This window comes from Bufo bufo, chromosome 2 (genome assembly GCF_905171765.1).
Source record: "Bufo bufo chromosome 2, aBufBuf1.1, whole genome shotgun sequence".
NCBI classification, from domain to species: domain Eukaryota; kingdom Metazoa; phylum Chordata; class Amphibia; order Anura; family Bufonidae; genus Bufo; species Bufo bufo.
In genome coordinates, this window is record NC_053390.1 from 696,154,705 (window position 1) to 696,173,225 (window position 18,521).

Here is an 18,521-nt window from a genome sequence, read left to right on the forward strand (position 1 = left end):
CCATTTCTGTAAAGTAGAAGAGCACCCTTAGGTAGAACATATGTGCAAGAGCTTCTGTTTGTGCGTTAATGGCTGCAAAGCTGTTTAATTCTGTGATTTACTGTATATTTAATTGCTTTCTTCCCTCTATAGTCTTGTTTCTTTGCAGAAGACTACAATAACAAAGACATATACCAAGCAACCACGTGAAATAGACTAAGCTAATAATACTTAAGAGATACAGGTGACATAAAAGTCAGTAGACACATACAATAAGTATAGATTATTGTGTGGGTATCGAGCAATGTATGGGATAATGTACCTTCTACTCGATCTTATGAGGATAATATAAGTTGTTGAGGATTTCTCTGACAATATAAAAAGATCAAAACTGCTGGACTCCATGGCAACTTCTTTTTTTTTTATAATTTATAACAAGGGATACATTATTTTTCATAAATAGAGTGAATTTCTCAAAAATTTAATTGGGCCGGTTCCCTGAATTTTTTCAGAAAAGATTTGATTCGATCCAAATTTATTTGCGGCGAATCGCGTTAAAAACAACTATTTCCTGTCTGCAGAGAGCCTGTATAGTGATGTAGAGCACTGTGCCTTGTAGTAACACGCATAGGGAGTCTGCTGTGGTAGTCAAACAATACTGTGAGTCAGTATGACACGCACATGACAGGCGTCGCTCTTAGAATTACTGCACACTTCACTTATTTGGACAGTTACGGGTCCAAAACTGACCAAATAACTCAAGTGTGAACTCAGCCTTACAGGTCGATGTTAGCGACAGGTATTTAGAACCTTGCAGAGGCCCAAGAACCTATTGTAGCGTGAAAGAGCGCACTCATTTTACACCGTCGTCAGCTAATTTCACATAGATGTCTACAGAACCTGTTCTATTAAATGCTTATACAAGTAGAGTCCCCCCGACAGAGTGGAGAGGGTGTCAGCAGTAAGTTTGTGTTGACTTAGGGTGCCTACCCCTTTACTATATAAGAAATTCCCCAGCAGCCATTTTGTGCTGTTTTATGCAGTTGTGAGAGAGAGCGAGAGAGAGAGCAGTGTCATTGCTGTGCTCTGTCGTTTGCTAAGTCATTTATATTGCTGAGTCAAGTACATTAGATATGTAGTTAGCTCATATATATAATACAGATAGTTAGTGGGAGATAGTCAGTGTAGGTTTGATAGTGATATAGTGTAGCTGATAGGTTCCCGTGCAGGGTGTTAGGTAGTGTGACTGGAAGAACTGTACTGTGTTAGCTATTAGTGTCTTTGTCTTTTGTCTTTGCGGTCTGTATTTCTGTGGTGTGCTAGGAATTTGTGTGCTGTCATAGGATTTGCTATGCTAGTGATTTAGGGTCTTTGTGTTTTGTCTTTAAAAAAAAAAAAAGTTATCTGCTGGCTTTTTTTCTGTGCTATGATAGGATTTACTGTGCTGTGATAGTGATTTTGTGTATTTGTATTTTGTCTTTGAAATAAATTGTCATTTGCTGTCTGTTTTTCAGAATCCCTATTTTATTAGATTTTTGCCCCACTGTCCCAAACACAATAAAGTCATCCCAATGTCCCTCTTTATTTTCTTTGTATAGTTTTTGCTGCTGTAATTACATTTTTGGGGGATCATGAGCGGCCGTGAATGTGCCGGCAGCTTTGGACTTGGTAGGGGAGTTGGTTCCAGTGCTGGACCGCTGCCAGCACAGGACCGCTCTTCTACCCACGGAGGGGCGGGTACAGCTGGCAGGGGCGTCTGCCTCAACCGGGATTTTTATGGATGTTGCAGCCACCCCATTTCGTCTCAGGACACAGAGGCAGTTGTGGCTTTTGTGACACAAGCCAGTAGCACGGAGTCCTCTGCCCCAGCTCTGAGCAGCAGCAGCAGCTTTCCGCCTCCTTCAGGACCAGCCTCCATCAGGACCAACCTCCATCCCCCAAGACTCGTCCCTGCTGCTGTTTGACAGCGACAGTGAGAGGGACATTATGGGAGAGGTAATGCAGGAGAGTGAGCTGCAGCTTGGTCCTGATGCTCAGGACCTTATGTAAGGAATGGAGGAGGAGGAGGGGCTGCCGCCTGCCAGTACCCCAGTGATATCCCTTCCAACTGGTGCGGGTGGTTTCAGCCACAGAACCCCTGCACCTAGTCAGACCCAGGTGTCAGCAGGGGAACAGCAGAGCCAGATCAGGGGCTCCACACCTGCTGTTCCCCTCACTGGTCGACCTTGGGTCTGACAATGCAGGCGAGGAAGAGGAGGGTGACATTGACCAAGAATGGGTGCCACATTCCTTGTCAGGTGACAGCAGCACTGATGAGGAATGTAGGCACCCGAAGCAAACAGTGCGCCAGGTCACCAGGGAGCCCAGTGGCAGGGGCTCCACTGGTAATGGCAGCAGGAGGTGGCAGCAGCAGCTGCTTCCTCCTGTGCACACAGAACATGAACAGGCGCAAGCCAGCACCCCCCTATCTTACAGGAGGATGGTGCTTAAGTCGCCTGTTTGGGCTTACTTCACCCTGGCAGAGGAAGATCACATAATTGCCATCTGTCAGCTGTGCCATGTCAGGGTGAGGAGGGGGCGGTAACTTTCTCGGCTGGGTACCACTGCCATTACACAGCACCTGAGAGGCAAACAATGGCGGGAGTGGGACCAAATGCAGGGTGGTCGCAGCAGTGCCAGCAGAAGTGCACAAAGAAACATCAGCTCCTGCCACTTTCCTGCAACCACCCCACCCCCTTCGAACAATGCATTCTGACTCCCCCACTCCCTCTCCTGGAGGTACTGGTACCGGAAGTCAGACCTCTGCCTCCTCTACACCCTCCTCTGTTGCCTCCACTGCCCTCCGGCGCCAGACGTTGCTCGAAGAAGGATTTGAGCACACCGCGGCCTACGCACCCATGGACCGCCGGGTGCGTTCACTCAATGGGCTCCTGGCAAGGGTTATCGCCCAACATCTGCTGCCCTTCAATATTGGGGACTGCAATCCATTCCGGCAGATGTTGGAGCAGGCCCAACCCAGATGGTGTGTCCCCAGCCACCATTTCTTTGCAAGGACCGGCGTCCCTGCCCTAGACTAGCACATTGTGCAGAATGTATCCCTGTCGCTGGATCATGCTGTCAGCAACAGGGTGCATCTCACAATAGATGCATGGACCAGCAGACATGGCAGGGATGCTATCTCAGCTTCACAGCCCATTGGGTGTCCCTTCAAGGTGCAGGGGAGGGATCAACAGATATGGCAGCATCTCAGCTTGTGGTGCCACCCGGGGTGTCCAGGGGAGAACTGCTGCTCTCCCTAAAGCCACTGTCTCAACCGCTGATGAACCCCCCAGCAAGCTTCCCCGTAGCTACACAAGTGTGGGGCACGTCCGCTGACAGGCCGTGCTCCAGCTTGTGAGCTTAGGGGAATGGAGACACAATGGACCTTATGTCCTGGCCATCCTCCAGGCTCAGGTCAACAAGTGGCTGACACCCCAAAGACTCCAGGCAGGTACGGTTGTCTGTAGCAACGGCAGCAACCTCCTCGCCACCCTCCATGCTGGCAGTCTCCCACACGTGCCCTGCATGGCACATGTCTTCAACCTTGTTGTACATAAGTTCCTGCGCACATACCCAGGGTTGAGCGACATCGTGCAAAGGGTGCAAAAGATTGCCAGCCACTTCCGACACTCCCCAACTTCCACTGCATCCCTGTCTAAACTGCAGCAGGACAACAGCATGCCACCTTACAGGCTGATATTGGAAAGTGTAACGCGGTGGAGGAGCGATGGGCGGTGAAGGAGTACCTGCTGGACCTAGCCACTCCAGGGTCATCACGCCCACTCCCCTACATCACCAATGCGGAGTGGGGGCAGATACACCAGGTCTGCTACATGTTGGCCCTCTTCAAGCAGGCGACCAAGCTGATCAGCGGGGAGCATGTCAGCCTCAATGAAGTGCTCCCCATAGTGTTCCTGCTGGACAGGACACTAGACTACCTGCTTGATGCTGGGGAGAGTGCCTTGGTGGAGCAAGAAGATGCAACACTGCTCCATCAAGACCAGGCCCAGGACGAAGAGGAGGAGGAAGAATTTTTTGAGGAGGTTGTGGATGTCCAGGAGTCAAGGCCTGGTCAGGAGGGAGATATGGTGCCGGGGGCACCGTTAGTCAGGAGGTGGCTGACTAAATGGGGTCCGTTGGTGATTCCGACAGCATGAGCACCGATGACCCCATGAAGTACTGAGTTGCCAGGCTGGACACCTGCCGTGAACTCGCTCAGTATGCGCTGGAGGTACTGTCTTGCCCCCCCTCCAGCGTACTATCTGAGCGGACATTCAGTGCGGCAGGTGGTGTGGTCACCAACAAACGGACCTGTCTGTCCACAGACTCTGTGGATAGACTCACATTTATTAAAATGAATGAGTCCTGGATCGGCGGCGACTTCTTGGCACCCGCCTTCGGTTTTGGGTGCTGAAGTTCAGGGTGTTGACATGTACCTGCTGCTGCTGCTTCTGTCATTTTCCTGCTGAGCTTGGCCGAGCTATGTGTAAGCCTTATACTGCGCCATTACCTTTACCTGCTGCTGTCTGTCCTGATCCTGATGAGTTTGGCACTGGACTAAATTCGCCTTACTGAAACCTTATCGGTTAAAATTACACGAAAACATAACAATAATAAAAAATGGAAACACACGTTAAAACTGAAAAAAAATATTTATTTACAAACATGACTCTGAAGGCAACTTTTTTAGTGGTCAGGCAGGTCCTCCATCTCCTGCATCCGTTTGCGGTGCCGCGCCTCCATCTTCCGCAGCTGCTTCCGCATCTCCTCCATGTCGGCAGCGTGCTTCTTCTGCATCTGCCTAAATTTTTTTTTTATTCAATGACTACTGTTAGGATAAAAAAAAAAATGAAAATTACTTGCAAATCAGATTAAGAGGCATGGATACAGAATTATATTGCTGTGTGCACATATTTCATATTTTCCCTCCTGGCGGGGGCTGGTGACATCCTCCTCCTCCTCCTCTTCTTCCTCATCAGGAGCTAGGGGGGAATCCGGCTGCTGGGAGGGTCCGGCCTCTTCCTCCTCCACCTCCACCACTTCACCCATATTAGGTAGGGGTGGCGCATCCTGCTGCTGCTGCTGGGAGGGTCTGGCCTGATCTCCCACCTTCATCTCGCCCGTCGAAGACCTGCGGCGGAAGGAGGGAACGGGAACACCTGTAATCACACAATGTTTAGAATTTAGACAAACAACTCAGAACTCATAACAAATGCAAATTAAGTGGGGGATGTATCTAATGTAATGATGGACAGGGCCTTTTACTGGAATACAGAATTATGATTGCAGTTTATGTGTGTGTATATAAACTCACCTAAAGAACTGTATATAAACTCACCTGTTCTATTTCTCATTAATGCAATTATCTAGTCAACCAATCACATGGCAGTTGCTTCAATGCATTTAGGGGTGTGGTCCTGGTCAAGACAATCTCCTGAACTCCAAACTGAATGTCAGAATGGGAAAGAAAGGTGATTTAAGCAATTTTGAGCGTGGCATGGTTGTTGGTGCCAGACGGGCCGGTCTGAGTATTTCACAATCTGCTCAGTTACTGGGATTTTCACGCACAACCATTTCTAGGGTTTACAAAGAATGGTGTGAAAAGGGAAAAACATCCAGTATGCGGCAGTCCTGTGGGCAAAAATGCCTTGTGGATTCTAGAGGTCAGAGGAGAATGGGCCGACTGATTCAAGCTGATAGAAGAGCAACGTTGACTGAAATAACCACTCGTTACAACCGAGGTATGCAGCAAAGCATTTGTGAAGCCACAACTTGCACAACCTTGAGGCGGATGGGCTACAACAGCAGAAGACTCCACCGGGTACCACTCATCTCCACTACAAATAGGAAAAAGAGGCTACAATTTGCACGAGCTCACCAAAATTGGACTGTTAAAGACTGGAAAAATCTGGTCTGATGAGTCTCGATTTCTGTTGAGACATTCAAATGGTAGAGTCCGAATTTGGCGTAAACAGAATGAGAACATGTATCCATCCTCTGATGGCTACTTCCAGCAGGATAATGCACTATGTCACAAAGCTCGAATCATTTCAAATTGGTTTCTTGAACATGACTGTACTAAAATGGCCCCCACAGTCACCAGATCTCAACCCAATAGAGCATCTTTAGGATGTGGTGGAACGGGAGCTTCGTGCCCTGGATGTGCATCCCTCAAATCTCCATCAACTGCAAGATGCTATCCTATCAATATGGGCCAACATTTCTAAAGAATGCTATCAGCACCTTGTTGAATCAATGCCACATAGAATTAAGGCAGTTCTGAAGGCAAAAGGGGGTCCAACACCGTATTAGTATGGTGTTCCTAATAATTCTTTAGGTGAGTGTATGTATATATATATATATATATATATATATACAGTCCAGACCAAAAGTTTGGACACACCTTCTCATTCAAAGAGTTTTCTTTATTTTCATGACTATGAAGGCATCAAAACTATGAATTAACACATGTGGAATTATATACATAACAAACAAGTGTGAAACAACTGAAAATATGTCATATTATAGGTTCTTCAAAGTAGCCACCTTTTGCTTTGATTACTGCTTTGCACACTCTTGGCATTCTCTTGATTCAAGAGGTAGTCCCCTGAAATGGTCTTCCAACAGTCTTGAAGGAGTTCCCAGAGATGCTTAGCACTTGTTGGCCCTTTTGCCTTCACTCTGCGGTCCAGCTTACCCCAAACCATCTCGATTGGGTTCAGGTCCGGTGACTGTGGAGGCCAGGTCATCTGGCGCAGAACCCCATCACTCTCCTTCATGGTCAAATAGCCCTTACTTTCAAAGTTTTCCCAATTTTTCGGCTGACTGACTGACCTTCATTTCTTAAAGTAATGATGGCCACTCTTTACTTAGCTGCTTTTTTCTTGCCATAATACCAATTCTAACAGTCTATTCAGTAGGACTATCAGCTGTGTATCCACCTGACTTCTCCTCAACGCAATTGATGGTCCCAACCCCATTTATAAGGCAAGAAATCCCACTTATTAAACCTGACAGGGCACACCTGGGAAGTGAAAACTATTTCAGGGGACTACCTCTTGAAGCTCATCAAGAGAATGCCAAGAGTGTGCAAAGCAGTAATCAAAGCAAAAGGTGGCTACTTTGAAGAACCTAGAATATGAAATATTTTCAGTTGTTTCACACTTGTTTGTTATGTATATAATTCCACATGTGTTAATTCATAGTTTTGATGCCTTCAGTGTGAATCTACAATTTTCATAGTCATGAAAATAAAGAAAACTCTTTGAATGAGAAGGTGTGTCCAAACTTTTGGTCTGTACTGTATATATATATATATATATATATATATATATACATATATATATACACATACACATATATATTATAGAATTATGTGTGTGTGAAATGTACGAATTCAGCCGGTTATAAATTTGTACCTCGCTGTGTGAAAAGGTTCAATATTCTAGGCTCAAAGTGTCACACTCTAGTCAGCTAATTAATCCATACCCCCTGAGCAAAGCGGACCTGAGATTGTGACTTTGGGGTTTTCATAAGCTGTAAGCCATAATTAGAGATGAGCGTATTTAAAAAAAAATTGATTTGCCGGTTCGCCAAATTTTCCAGGAAAAAATTTGGTTCAATCCAAATATATTTGCACCGAATAACATTAAAAAAATGGCTATTTCCTGGCTGCTGAGAGCCTTCATAGTGGTGTAGAACACTGTGCCTTGTAGTAACACGCATAGAGAGTCTGCTTTGGTAGTGAAATAATACTGTGAGTCTGTATGACATGCAGATGACAGACGTCTCTCATAGAATCACTGCACACTTCACTTATTAGGGCAGTCACAGGGCCAAAACTGACCAATTAACTCAAGTATGAACTCAGCCTTACAGGTTGATGTTAGCGCCAAGAAGAAGCACACTCCTTTTACACCGTCATCAGCTGATTCGCTGATTCCACATAGATGTCTACAAAACCTGTTCTATTAAACACGTATACAAGTAGAGCCCCCCCAGACAAAGTGCAGAGGGTGTCATCAGTAAGTTTCTGTTGCTGTCACTGATTAATTTGCAGTTACTCTGATCCATCAGACCAATAACCCACAAAAAACGGATCCTGTTTGTGGAGCATTCGCCTTCACTCGGTCAGCATTTGTTCAATAATCCATCAGTATTGCTAATGCCAAAAACAGGAGTGGATCTAAAACAGAGATGACACGTGAATGGAATAGTTGTATGACTTCTGTGTTTTGTACCCACTCCTGCTTTTGGCTACCAAATCATAAGCCAATTCTGATGGGACCATATAGGCCTTACAACTGCTACACAGACATGATCCATTGTGCGTCTCATTTTAACTTCCTTCTGACAGATCAGAAGAAAGGTCAAATAAATGTCAGCCAGGCCGAAAGCCAAAAGAGTGGACCAGTCATTAAGTGGAGAGGGTGGGAACAGCATGAGAAGTCCACAAAGTGGACCTATGACATAGTGGTGAGATGGAAGCAGCATGAGGAGACCACAGAGTGGCCCAATGACAGAGTCTGGAGGTGGAAGCAGTCTGAGGAGGCCACCGAGTGGCACAATGACAGAGTCTGGAGTTGGCAGCTATATGAGGTGACCACCGAGTGGCAAAATGACAGAGTCTGGAGGTGGCAGCAGTATGAAAGGCCACCAAGTGGCACAATGACAGAGTGTGGTAGTGGCAGCAGTATGAGGAGGCCACCGAGTGGCACAGTGACCGAGTCTGGAGGCGGCGGCATCAGGAGAAAGCCACCGAGTGACACAACAACAGAGTCTGGAGTTGGCAGCAGTATGAGGAGGCCAACGAGAGGCTCAATAACAGAGTCTGGAGTTGGCAGCAGTATGAGGAGGCCACAGAGTGGCACAATGACCGAGTCTGGAGGTGGCAGCAGCATGAGTAGGCCACAGAGTGGCATAACAACAGAGTCTGGAGGTGGCAGCAGCATGAGTAGGCCACCGAGTGGTGCAATGACAGAGGCTGGAGGTGGCTGCAGCATCAGGAGGTTGTCATTGTTTTCATGTACTTTTTGTATATTTGTTGTTTCCAAATATATATATTTTCCTCACACTTTCAGACGTCACATGACCTCCATACAGCAAAAGGAGTTTTGCAGTCACCCATCAATATTACCGGAAAAAAAAAAACACTTTGAAAGAGTGGCACAATGACAGAGTCTGTAGATGGCAACAGTATGATGAGGCCGCCGAGTGGCAAGGTGACATAGTTGGAGGTGACGGCAGCATCCGGAGACCACAGAGTGGCAAGGTGACATAGAGTGGAGATGGAAGCAGCATGAGGAGACCACAGAGTAGCAAGGTGACATAGTGTGGAGATGGCAGCAGCATGAGGAGACCACAGAGTGGCAAGGTGACGGAGTGTGGAGATGGCAGTAGGATGAGGAGACCACAGAGTGGCAAGGTGACATAGTTTGGAGATGGCAGCAGCATCAGGAGGCGACAGAGTGACAAGCTGACATAGTGTGATGTTACACAGTGAAGGGTATTGTCTGGGAAAACAAGTATTTTCCACCCAGTGTGTGATGCTGGACTAATTGGCGGCCAGGTGAGGTCAAATACCGGACTGTATCTCAGGTGCCGGTCCGGGGTTTTGGCAACACCTAGCTGTCTTTAAAAGACAGCTGGGATCATCAGATGGCATCTCTGTGTTGGGATCTGAGGCTTGTGCCGAGTTGGAGGGCTGAGACCCTAAAGCCTGATTATGGACTTGACAAGGCAGAATTGCCAGCAGGGTGCGAACTAACACCCAGGAGACAAGGTGACTTTCTTGCTTTATTAACTTTTCGTGTGTGTGAACAAACACCAAGACTGCAAAGTGAATTGCGTTTTGTGCTATACCTTATGTGTGAATAAACACCGAAGTTTTGCTTTACAAACTGGTTTTTGCCTCTGTACTGTGTCAGCTTACCCTGTCTACCAGACCGAATCCCCACAATTGGCAGAGGATGTGTGTAATCGCAGTAAGGCTGTGGGCCGCCTATGGACAGTAAGTTCTGCGCTAGGTGGAAGTGGCCCTACGAGGTACTCGAAAAAATTGGACATATAAACTACAAGGTACACCAGCCAGGGCGGAGAAAGCCAAAGCAGGTTTACCATGTTAATTTACTCAAACCTTAGAAAGATAGTGAAACCTGTAATAAAGACAGACCACGGCCGGGTTTTCTAGGGGAGGAGGCTTCGGCCCGTCTGTCTGATGCAAGGGAAGCGGTTGCCACAGTAAAAATTGCTGAAAGCCTCTCCTCTAAACAGGCTCAGGAGGCCAGGGAGTTTGTTAGTCGGAACACGGAACAATTCGGCATGACATTGTCACTGAGCCTCAGGCGAAAGTCCAGCTAAAATCCTACCAGGTATCCGAGGCTTGGCGACAAGCCACAGTAGAACACAGGGCAGGTCGTTTGCAGGGAAATGCGAATGCCCTGTCCCGGGTGCACTGTTTGGCATGTGTTCACCCCCTCAGGGTTGAACAAAGGGGGAATATGTGACACAGTGAAGGGCATTGTCTGGAAAAACAGGTATTTTCCTCAGAGGGTGTGCTGCTGGACTGATTATGGCCAGGTGGGGTCAAACACCGGACTGGATCTCAGATGCTGGTCTGGGGTTTTGGCAACACCTAGCTGCCGTTAAAAGACAGCTGGGATCAGCAAAGGGGATCTGCAAAGTGACTTGCGTTTTGCGCTATATCTTATGTGTGAATAAACACTGAAGTTTTGCTTTACAAACTGTTTTTTGCCTCTGTGCTGCGTCAGCTTACCCTGCCTACCAGAGTGAATCCCCACAGTGGATATGGCGCCAGCATCCGGAGAACACAGAGTGCCAAGGTGGCATAGTGTGGAGATGGCAGCAGCTTGAGGAGACCACAGACTGGCAAGGCGAAATAGTGTGGAGATGGCAGCAGCATGAGGAGACCACAGAGTGGCAAGGTGATATAGTGTGGAGATGGCAGTAGCATGAGGAGACCACAGAGTGGCAAGGTGACATAGTTTAGAGGTGGCAGCAGCATCAGGAGGTGACAGAGTGTCAAGGTGACAAAGTGTAGATATGGCGTCAGCATCCGGAGACCACAGAGTTGCAACGTGACATAGTGCGGAGATGGCAGCAGCATGAGGAGACCACAGAATGGCAAGGTGACATAGTGTGGAGATGGAAGCAGCATGAGGAGACCACAGAGTGGCAAGGTGACATAGTTTGGAGGTGGCGGCAGCATCAGCAGACCACAGAGTGCCAAGGTGGCATAGTGTGAAGATGGCAGCAGCATGAGGAGTCTACAGAGTGCAAGGTGACATAGTGTGGAGATGGCAGCAGCATGAGGAGGCGACAGAGTGGCAAGGTGATATAGTGTGGAGATGGCAATAGCATGAGGAGACCACAGAGTGGCAAGGTGACATAGTTTGGAGGTGGCAGCAGCATCAGGAGGCGACAGAGTGGCAAGGTGACATTGTGTGGATATTGCAGCAGCATCCAGAGACCACAGAGTGGCAAGGTGACATAGTGGGGAGATGGCGGCAGCATCTGGAGACCACAGAGTGGCAAGGTGATATAGTGTGGGGATGGCAGCAGCATGAAGAAACCACAGAGTAGCAAGGTGATATACTGTGGAGATAGCAGCAGCATGAGGAGACCACAGAGTGGCAAGGTGATATAGTTTTGAGGTGGCAGCAGCATCAGGAGGCGACAGAGTGTCAAGGTGACAAAGTGTAGATATGGCGTCAGCATCCGGAGACCACAGAGTTGCAACGTGACATAGTGCGGAGATGGCAGCAGCATGAGGAGACCAAAGAGTGGCAAGGTGACATAGTGTGGAGATGGAAGCAGCTTGAGGAGACCACAGAGTGGCAAGGTGACATAGTTTGGAGGTGGCGGCAGCATCAGCAGACCACAGAGTGGAGAGGTGATATAGTGTGAAGATGGCAGCAGCATGAGGAGTCTACAGAGTGCAAGGTGACATAGTGTGGAGATGGCAGCAGCATGAGAAGACCACAAAGTGGCAAGGTGACATAGTGTGGATATGGCAGCAGCATCCAGAGACCACAGAGTGGCAAGGTGACATAGTTTGAAGATGGCAGCAGCTGCATCAGGAGACCACAAAGTGACCCGGTAACAGAGTGAAGCGGTGGGTGGCAATACCAGTGCCAATACCAATACCACTGATGAATGTGGGTGAAATAAGGAGCACTTGGCATCATATGTGTGGCATCAGGCGGCTTGCAGCATCAAAGTAGTAGCTGAGGCTGGTAGTCAGAAGAAACCGGTCTCTTGTATCAAAGTGTTGCTGTGGCACCATGGATTATCTAGTCTGATACATCAGGAATTGGTGGTTGTAAATCCTGGCTGATCCACACCTGATTCATCTTGACAAAGGTCAGTCTCTACACATTTTGGGTGGACAAGCGAGTTCTCCTTGGGGTAACTATGGTCCCCGCCACACTAAACACCCACTCTGATGCCACACTACTGGCTGGGCAGGACAGTTTTTTCAGGGCAAACGCTGCTAGTTGCGGCCACAAATCCAGTTTGGCTACCCAGTAGTCCAGGGAATCTTCAATGTGGGGTGGCAGGGTTCTTTCCAAGTATTCCACCAACTGCTGGTTCAGGTTCTGCTCTACGTCTAGCTGCTGCTGCTGCTGCTGCTGGTGAATAGTTTCTTCACTATGCAGGTGAAAAAAGGCTGCTGATGATGGAGCTGGTACTGCTACTGCCACCCTACCCCTCCCCAACAGCCATGGCAGTGGAATATGAGCACAGTGGGCCCCCCCGGTCAGACCTCCGAGAGGATGGACGTTGCGCAGATAGGCAGCGGCCAACTGACTACTTAGGATGTCTCTGTAGTAGTTCAGTTTGTCCTCCCTCTCTGTGGGTGTAAAAAAAGGACCCCATTCTGGACTGGTAGCGAGGGTCCAACAAGGTGGAGAACCAGAAGTCACCCCTCTGCCTAATGGTGACAATTCGGCTATCACTTGCAAGTAAGTGAGCATGCATCGTGCCATTTGTGCAAGTGACTCAGAGGGACTCCTTGCCTCCATCTCCACTGCATACTGCCACGGTGTGTCCGGGTCCTCTATCTCGTCTTCCTCATCGCCCTGTAGCTCCTCTGGCTGCTTCTGCTCCTCCTGTCCTGTCAGCTGAGTAGAAAAACCACCCATTTGGCTACACATTGCTTGTGCTCCAATGTCCTCCTCCCCCTCCTCCTCCTCTTCCAGTTCAGCCCCCACAGGGCTTATGTGGCCTTGAGATCGAGGCACCATGTCTCCAGTCCCCTGACCAGCCATTGTTACCAGCATCTGTTCCAGGACATGAAGCAGTGGAATGACGTTCATTCCGTAGTCCTGGTGACTGACAAATAATGTGGCCTCCTCAAAGGGCCTAAGCAAACGGCAGGTGTCTGCCACTGCAGCTCAAGAAGGGTGTGTTTTGCTGTGTACGAGTGGCTGAAGTGCATGCAAAGTTTCCTGGCCATTTTTAGGATGTCTTGCAGATGGGTGGAAGACTTCAGGAACCGCTTGACAACCAGATTGAACATGTGTGCCATGCAGGGCGCATGGCTCAGCCTTCCTTGATGCAGCGCCGACACCATGTTCTTCCCGTTGTTAGTCAGCATGGTTACGATTTTCAGTTGTCGCTGAGAAAGCCAGGATTCGATTTCTTGATGCATCACACGGAGCAGTTCCTCCCCTGTGTGACTCAGTTCATCAAGGCAAACCAGGTGCAGAGCAGCATGACACCTCTGAGCCCTGCACATGTGGTATGCTGGAGGAGCACTGTGACTTGTTCCTGCAGTGGAGGCTGAGGACATGGTGGAGGATGAGGAGGCAGAGGCGGACATTGTCGCAGGACCAACGGCATGACAACGTGGAGGCGGAAGTGGCGTGACCTGGCCAAGTTGCTGCTGTGGCTGCGCAGGAACCACATTCACCCAGTTGGCCGTAAATGACATGTAGTTACAGCTCCACACGTTGGCGGTTCAGTGCACTTTGGCAGACACCGACAGCCTCAAGGACTAGCCCATCTTCTGTTCTACATGTGTGTGCAGGGCTGGTACTGCCTTTTTCGCAAAGAAATTACGGTTTGGGACTCTCCACCTTAGCTTGGCACAAGCCATCAGTTCTCTGAAAGGTACAGAGTCCACTACTTGGAAAGGGAGGGATTGCAGCACCAGCAATTTGGACAGGAGCATGTTTAGTTTCTGCATCGTTAGATGCATCCACGCATACTGCTGTCTCTTGGCAATCACTTTGGTTATTGATTGCTGATGGAATGACTGACGAGGAGTAGGACCAGGAGCATCTGGACTAGCAGAAGATGGGATTAACAGACAGCTCCCTTTGGCTGAGGTGGTGATGCCTTGACTGGCTAAAACTGGGTGCGTGCTACTGGGTGATGTAGCAGTAGTTGCTGTAGGCTGGACCACCACATCGGAGCCACGGTTCTCCCAGGCCACTTTATGGTGACCCTGGCCAAAATTGGCACCCTGCTCGCGCTTTACCTTCTGCCCACATATTTTACATATAACCATGTTGACCTCCTCTAGCGGCTTCACGGCTTCACAAAAAACTGCCACACAGCCGAGTACCTGATTTTCCCCCCAACACTGCTCACTGGCTGACTGCTACCGCTGCTGCTTCCGTAAACCCGTGCACCACTCCTTCCCGGGCAGGTAGGCTGCTGCAAAGCGGGTGATCTACTCGGTGCCCGTTTGGCTCCTGACCTCCCACTGCTGCCACCCTGCTGACTCCCAGCCATGCTAGCGGCTTGCTGGCTAACGGGCAAGCTGCCACCCTCTTCTCCTGATCATGATGAAGCCCCTTCTTCACCCAGCTACCAAGTGCGATCGGCTTCATCAACATTGAGTAGTGTCTGCACATCACTGATGTCCTCCTCAACGGTCTCTGGGTCAGGAGCCAAACCTCTCGCAACACAATCTCCCTCACCACTCTCCTCATCACTACTTACCCGCCTAGCGGAGGAAGTGGCGGGTGTCTTGGCTGGGTAGTAGCTGCTGACTGTCCTCTAATAGCTCTTTCTCTGTGAAAAGTGGATCTGAGCCCACAGCATGTAGTACTTTTCGCGGTGAGGAAACAGAAAAGGCCGGAGGCAGGTTGAGGACAGGTGAGGGCACAGGGCCCGCTCCCGGGCCATGCCAACTAAGAGTTGTGTCTGACGAACTCACAGACTGTTGACTGGGGGTGTCTGATGTCACTTGGGATGATGTGGATGACTGAGTTAACCAATTAAGAACTGCTGGGTTGCTGGTCAAGACACGACCACTAGATGACACCGGGAGCTCAGACCTCTTGCTGCGACTCTAGCTGCCACAAACCCTTTACTCTGCTGCGACCTCTGCTTGTGCTAGAAACATTCAGGCCTCTGCCACTTCTCTGTGCATGGCCTGGCACTTCTCTGTCTGACATACTTGTAGCTGAACTAAACAAATGAAATGGAAATTGAAACACCTCTAAAAATATATATATTTTTCTTTTTATACTGAAATAGTCCACTAAACGCTTTCACCAAAATTAACTGCAGAAATGCACTGAGAATATATTTTTTTTGTTGTACTGAAATACGACCCTATACGCTTTTGACCAGAAATAACTGCAGCAGTGAACCGAGAATATATAGTTCTTGTTCGACGGAAATAGGCCACTATATGCTTTGACCAGAAAAAAAATTCAAGAACCTGATTGAAGTGTGTATATACAGTTGCAAGAAAAAGTATGTGAACCCTTTGGAATGATATGGATTTCTGCACTAATTGGTCATAAAATGTGATCTGATCTTCATCTAAGTCACAACAATAGACAATCACAGTTTGCTTAAACTAATAACACACAAAGAATTAAATGTTACCATGTTTTTATTGAACACACCATGTAAACATTCACAGTGCAGGTGGAAAAAGTATGTGAACCCTTGGATTTAATAACTGGTTGAACCTCCTTTGGCAGCAATAGCTTCAACCAAACGTTTCCTGTAGTTGCAGATCAGACGTGCACAACGGTCAGGAATAATTCTTGACCATTTCTCTTTACAGAACTGTTTCAGTTCAGCGATATTCTTGGGATGTCTGGTGTGAATCGCTTTCTTGAGGTCATGCCACAGCATCTCAATCGGGTTGAGGTCAGGACTCTGACTGGGCCACTCCAGAAGGCATATTTTCTTCTGTTTAAGCCATTCTGTTGTTGATTTACTTCTATGCTTTGGGTTGTTGTCCTGTTGCAACACCCATCTTCTGTTGAGCTTCAGCTGGTGGACAGATGGCCTTAAGTTCTCCTGCAAAATGTCTTGATAAACTTAGGAATTCATTTTTTCTTCGATGATAGCAATCCGTCCAGGCCCTGATGCAACAAACAGCCCCAAACCATGATGCCCCCGCCACCATACTTCACAGTTGGGATAAGGTTTTGATGTTGGTGTGCTGTGTCTTTTTTTCTCCACACATAGTGTTGTGTGTTTCTTCCAAACAACTCAACTTTGGTTTCATCTGTCCACAGAATATTTTTCCAGTACTGCTGTGGAACATCCAGGTGCTCTTGTGCAAACTGTAAACGTGCAGCAATGTTTTTTTTGGACAGCAGTGGCTTCCTCTGTGGTATCCTCCCATGAAATCCATTCTTGTTTAGTGTTTTACGTATCATAGATTCGCTAACAGGGATGTTAGCATATGCCAGAGACTTTTGTAAGTCTTTAGCTGACACTCTAGGATTCTGCTTCACCTCATTGAGCAGTCTGCGCTGTGCTCTTGCAGTCATCTTTTCAGGACGGCCACTCTTCGGGAGAGTAGCAGCAGTGCTGAACTTTCTCCATTTATAGACAATTTGTCTTACCGTGAACTGATGAACAGCAAGGCTTTTGGAGATACTTTTATAACCCTTTCCAGTTTTATGCAAGTCAACAGTTCTTAATCGTAGGTCTTCTGAGAGCTCTTTTGTGCGAGGCATCATTCACATCAGGCATGCTTCTTGTGAAAAGCAAACCCAAAACTGGTGTGTGCTTTTTATAGGGCAAGGCAGCTGTAACCAACACCTCCAATCTCATCTCATTGATTGGACTCCAGTTGGCTCACTCCAATTAGCTTTTGAAGATGTCATTAGTCTAGTGGTTCACATACTTTTTCCAACTGCACTGTAAATGTTTACATGGTGTGTTGAATAAAAACATGGTAAAATTTAATTCTTTGTGTGTTATTAGTTTAAGCAGACTGTGATTGTCTATTGTTGTGACTTAGATGAAGATCAGATCACATTTTATGACGAATTTGTTCAGAAATCCATATAATTCCAAATGGTTCACATACTTTTTCTTGCAACTGTATATTTCATGACGCACTGAAATACGCAACTATACGCTTTCAACAGAAATAACTGCAACAGTGAGTGTGTATATATTTTTCTTTTTTTACTGTAATACGCCCCTAAACGCTTTCACCAGAAATAACTACAACAGTGCAGTGCATATATATTTTTCTTTTTTTACCCCTCATGGTGTGGTAACACTTGCTTACAAGCGCTACATGTTTTATTCATGTTTTATTCATCCACTTCCTATTCTTCTTTGGCAACTTGTATTTGAAAAAGGTCGTATTAGACCGAAACGTCACATTATCACTTAGATTTGCCTGCAAAGAAAATCAATAAAAATATTTTGATATCACTATATCTACTGGAGTGCTCGAGTTCCTATACTGATATCTTTTTTTTACTGAAATAAGCCCCTATATGCTTTCAACAGTGCAGTGCGTATTTAATTTTCTTTTTTTTCCTGTAATACGTATATATACGTAATTGCGTATATATTTTTCTTGTAGTACTGAATAAGATACTAAGATATAAGCCTCTAAAGGCTTTTCAAAATACCACTTGCATCCCAATAACAAATAGCTGAAATGACCAATGACCCTAGAATCTTCTGACGTCTCTCCCTGCACTAAGATGCTGTGAAATGATTCCTCCCTATCCTTTCCCTGCACTTATAAATAGTTTTTTCTGTCTTTTTTTTCCACAATCGTTTTTCCACTTGCTGTCCCTAGCGCCTTCTGTCCCTGTACTCTGAACGCTGGAAAAAGGCAGAATCTAAAATGATTGGCATATTTATAGGGCTGTGACATCACAGGGCTGGCTGTTGATTGGCTGCATGCAGCCATGTCAATCTGGGTGATCCCACTTTCCCAGAGTTCCTTGCCCCATTTCCTCAGTCCTCACACATGTAGCCGCCATTTTAGGAAAGTTGCGATTCGTTACCACGAAGTGCGAGGAAATTCGCATTCGTTGCAAATCAAATTTTTCCTGAAATTCTAAATGAATTCCACTTCGTCAGCTTCAATTCGCTCATCTTTAGCCATAATCATCCAAATTATAACAAATGAAGGCTTGAAATATCTCGCTTTGCATGTAATGAGTCTATCTCATATATTAGTTTCACCTTTTAAGTTGCATTTCTGAAATAAATTAACTTTGCACGATATAATTTATTTTTTTCGTTTCGTG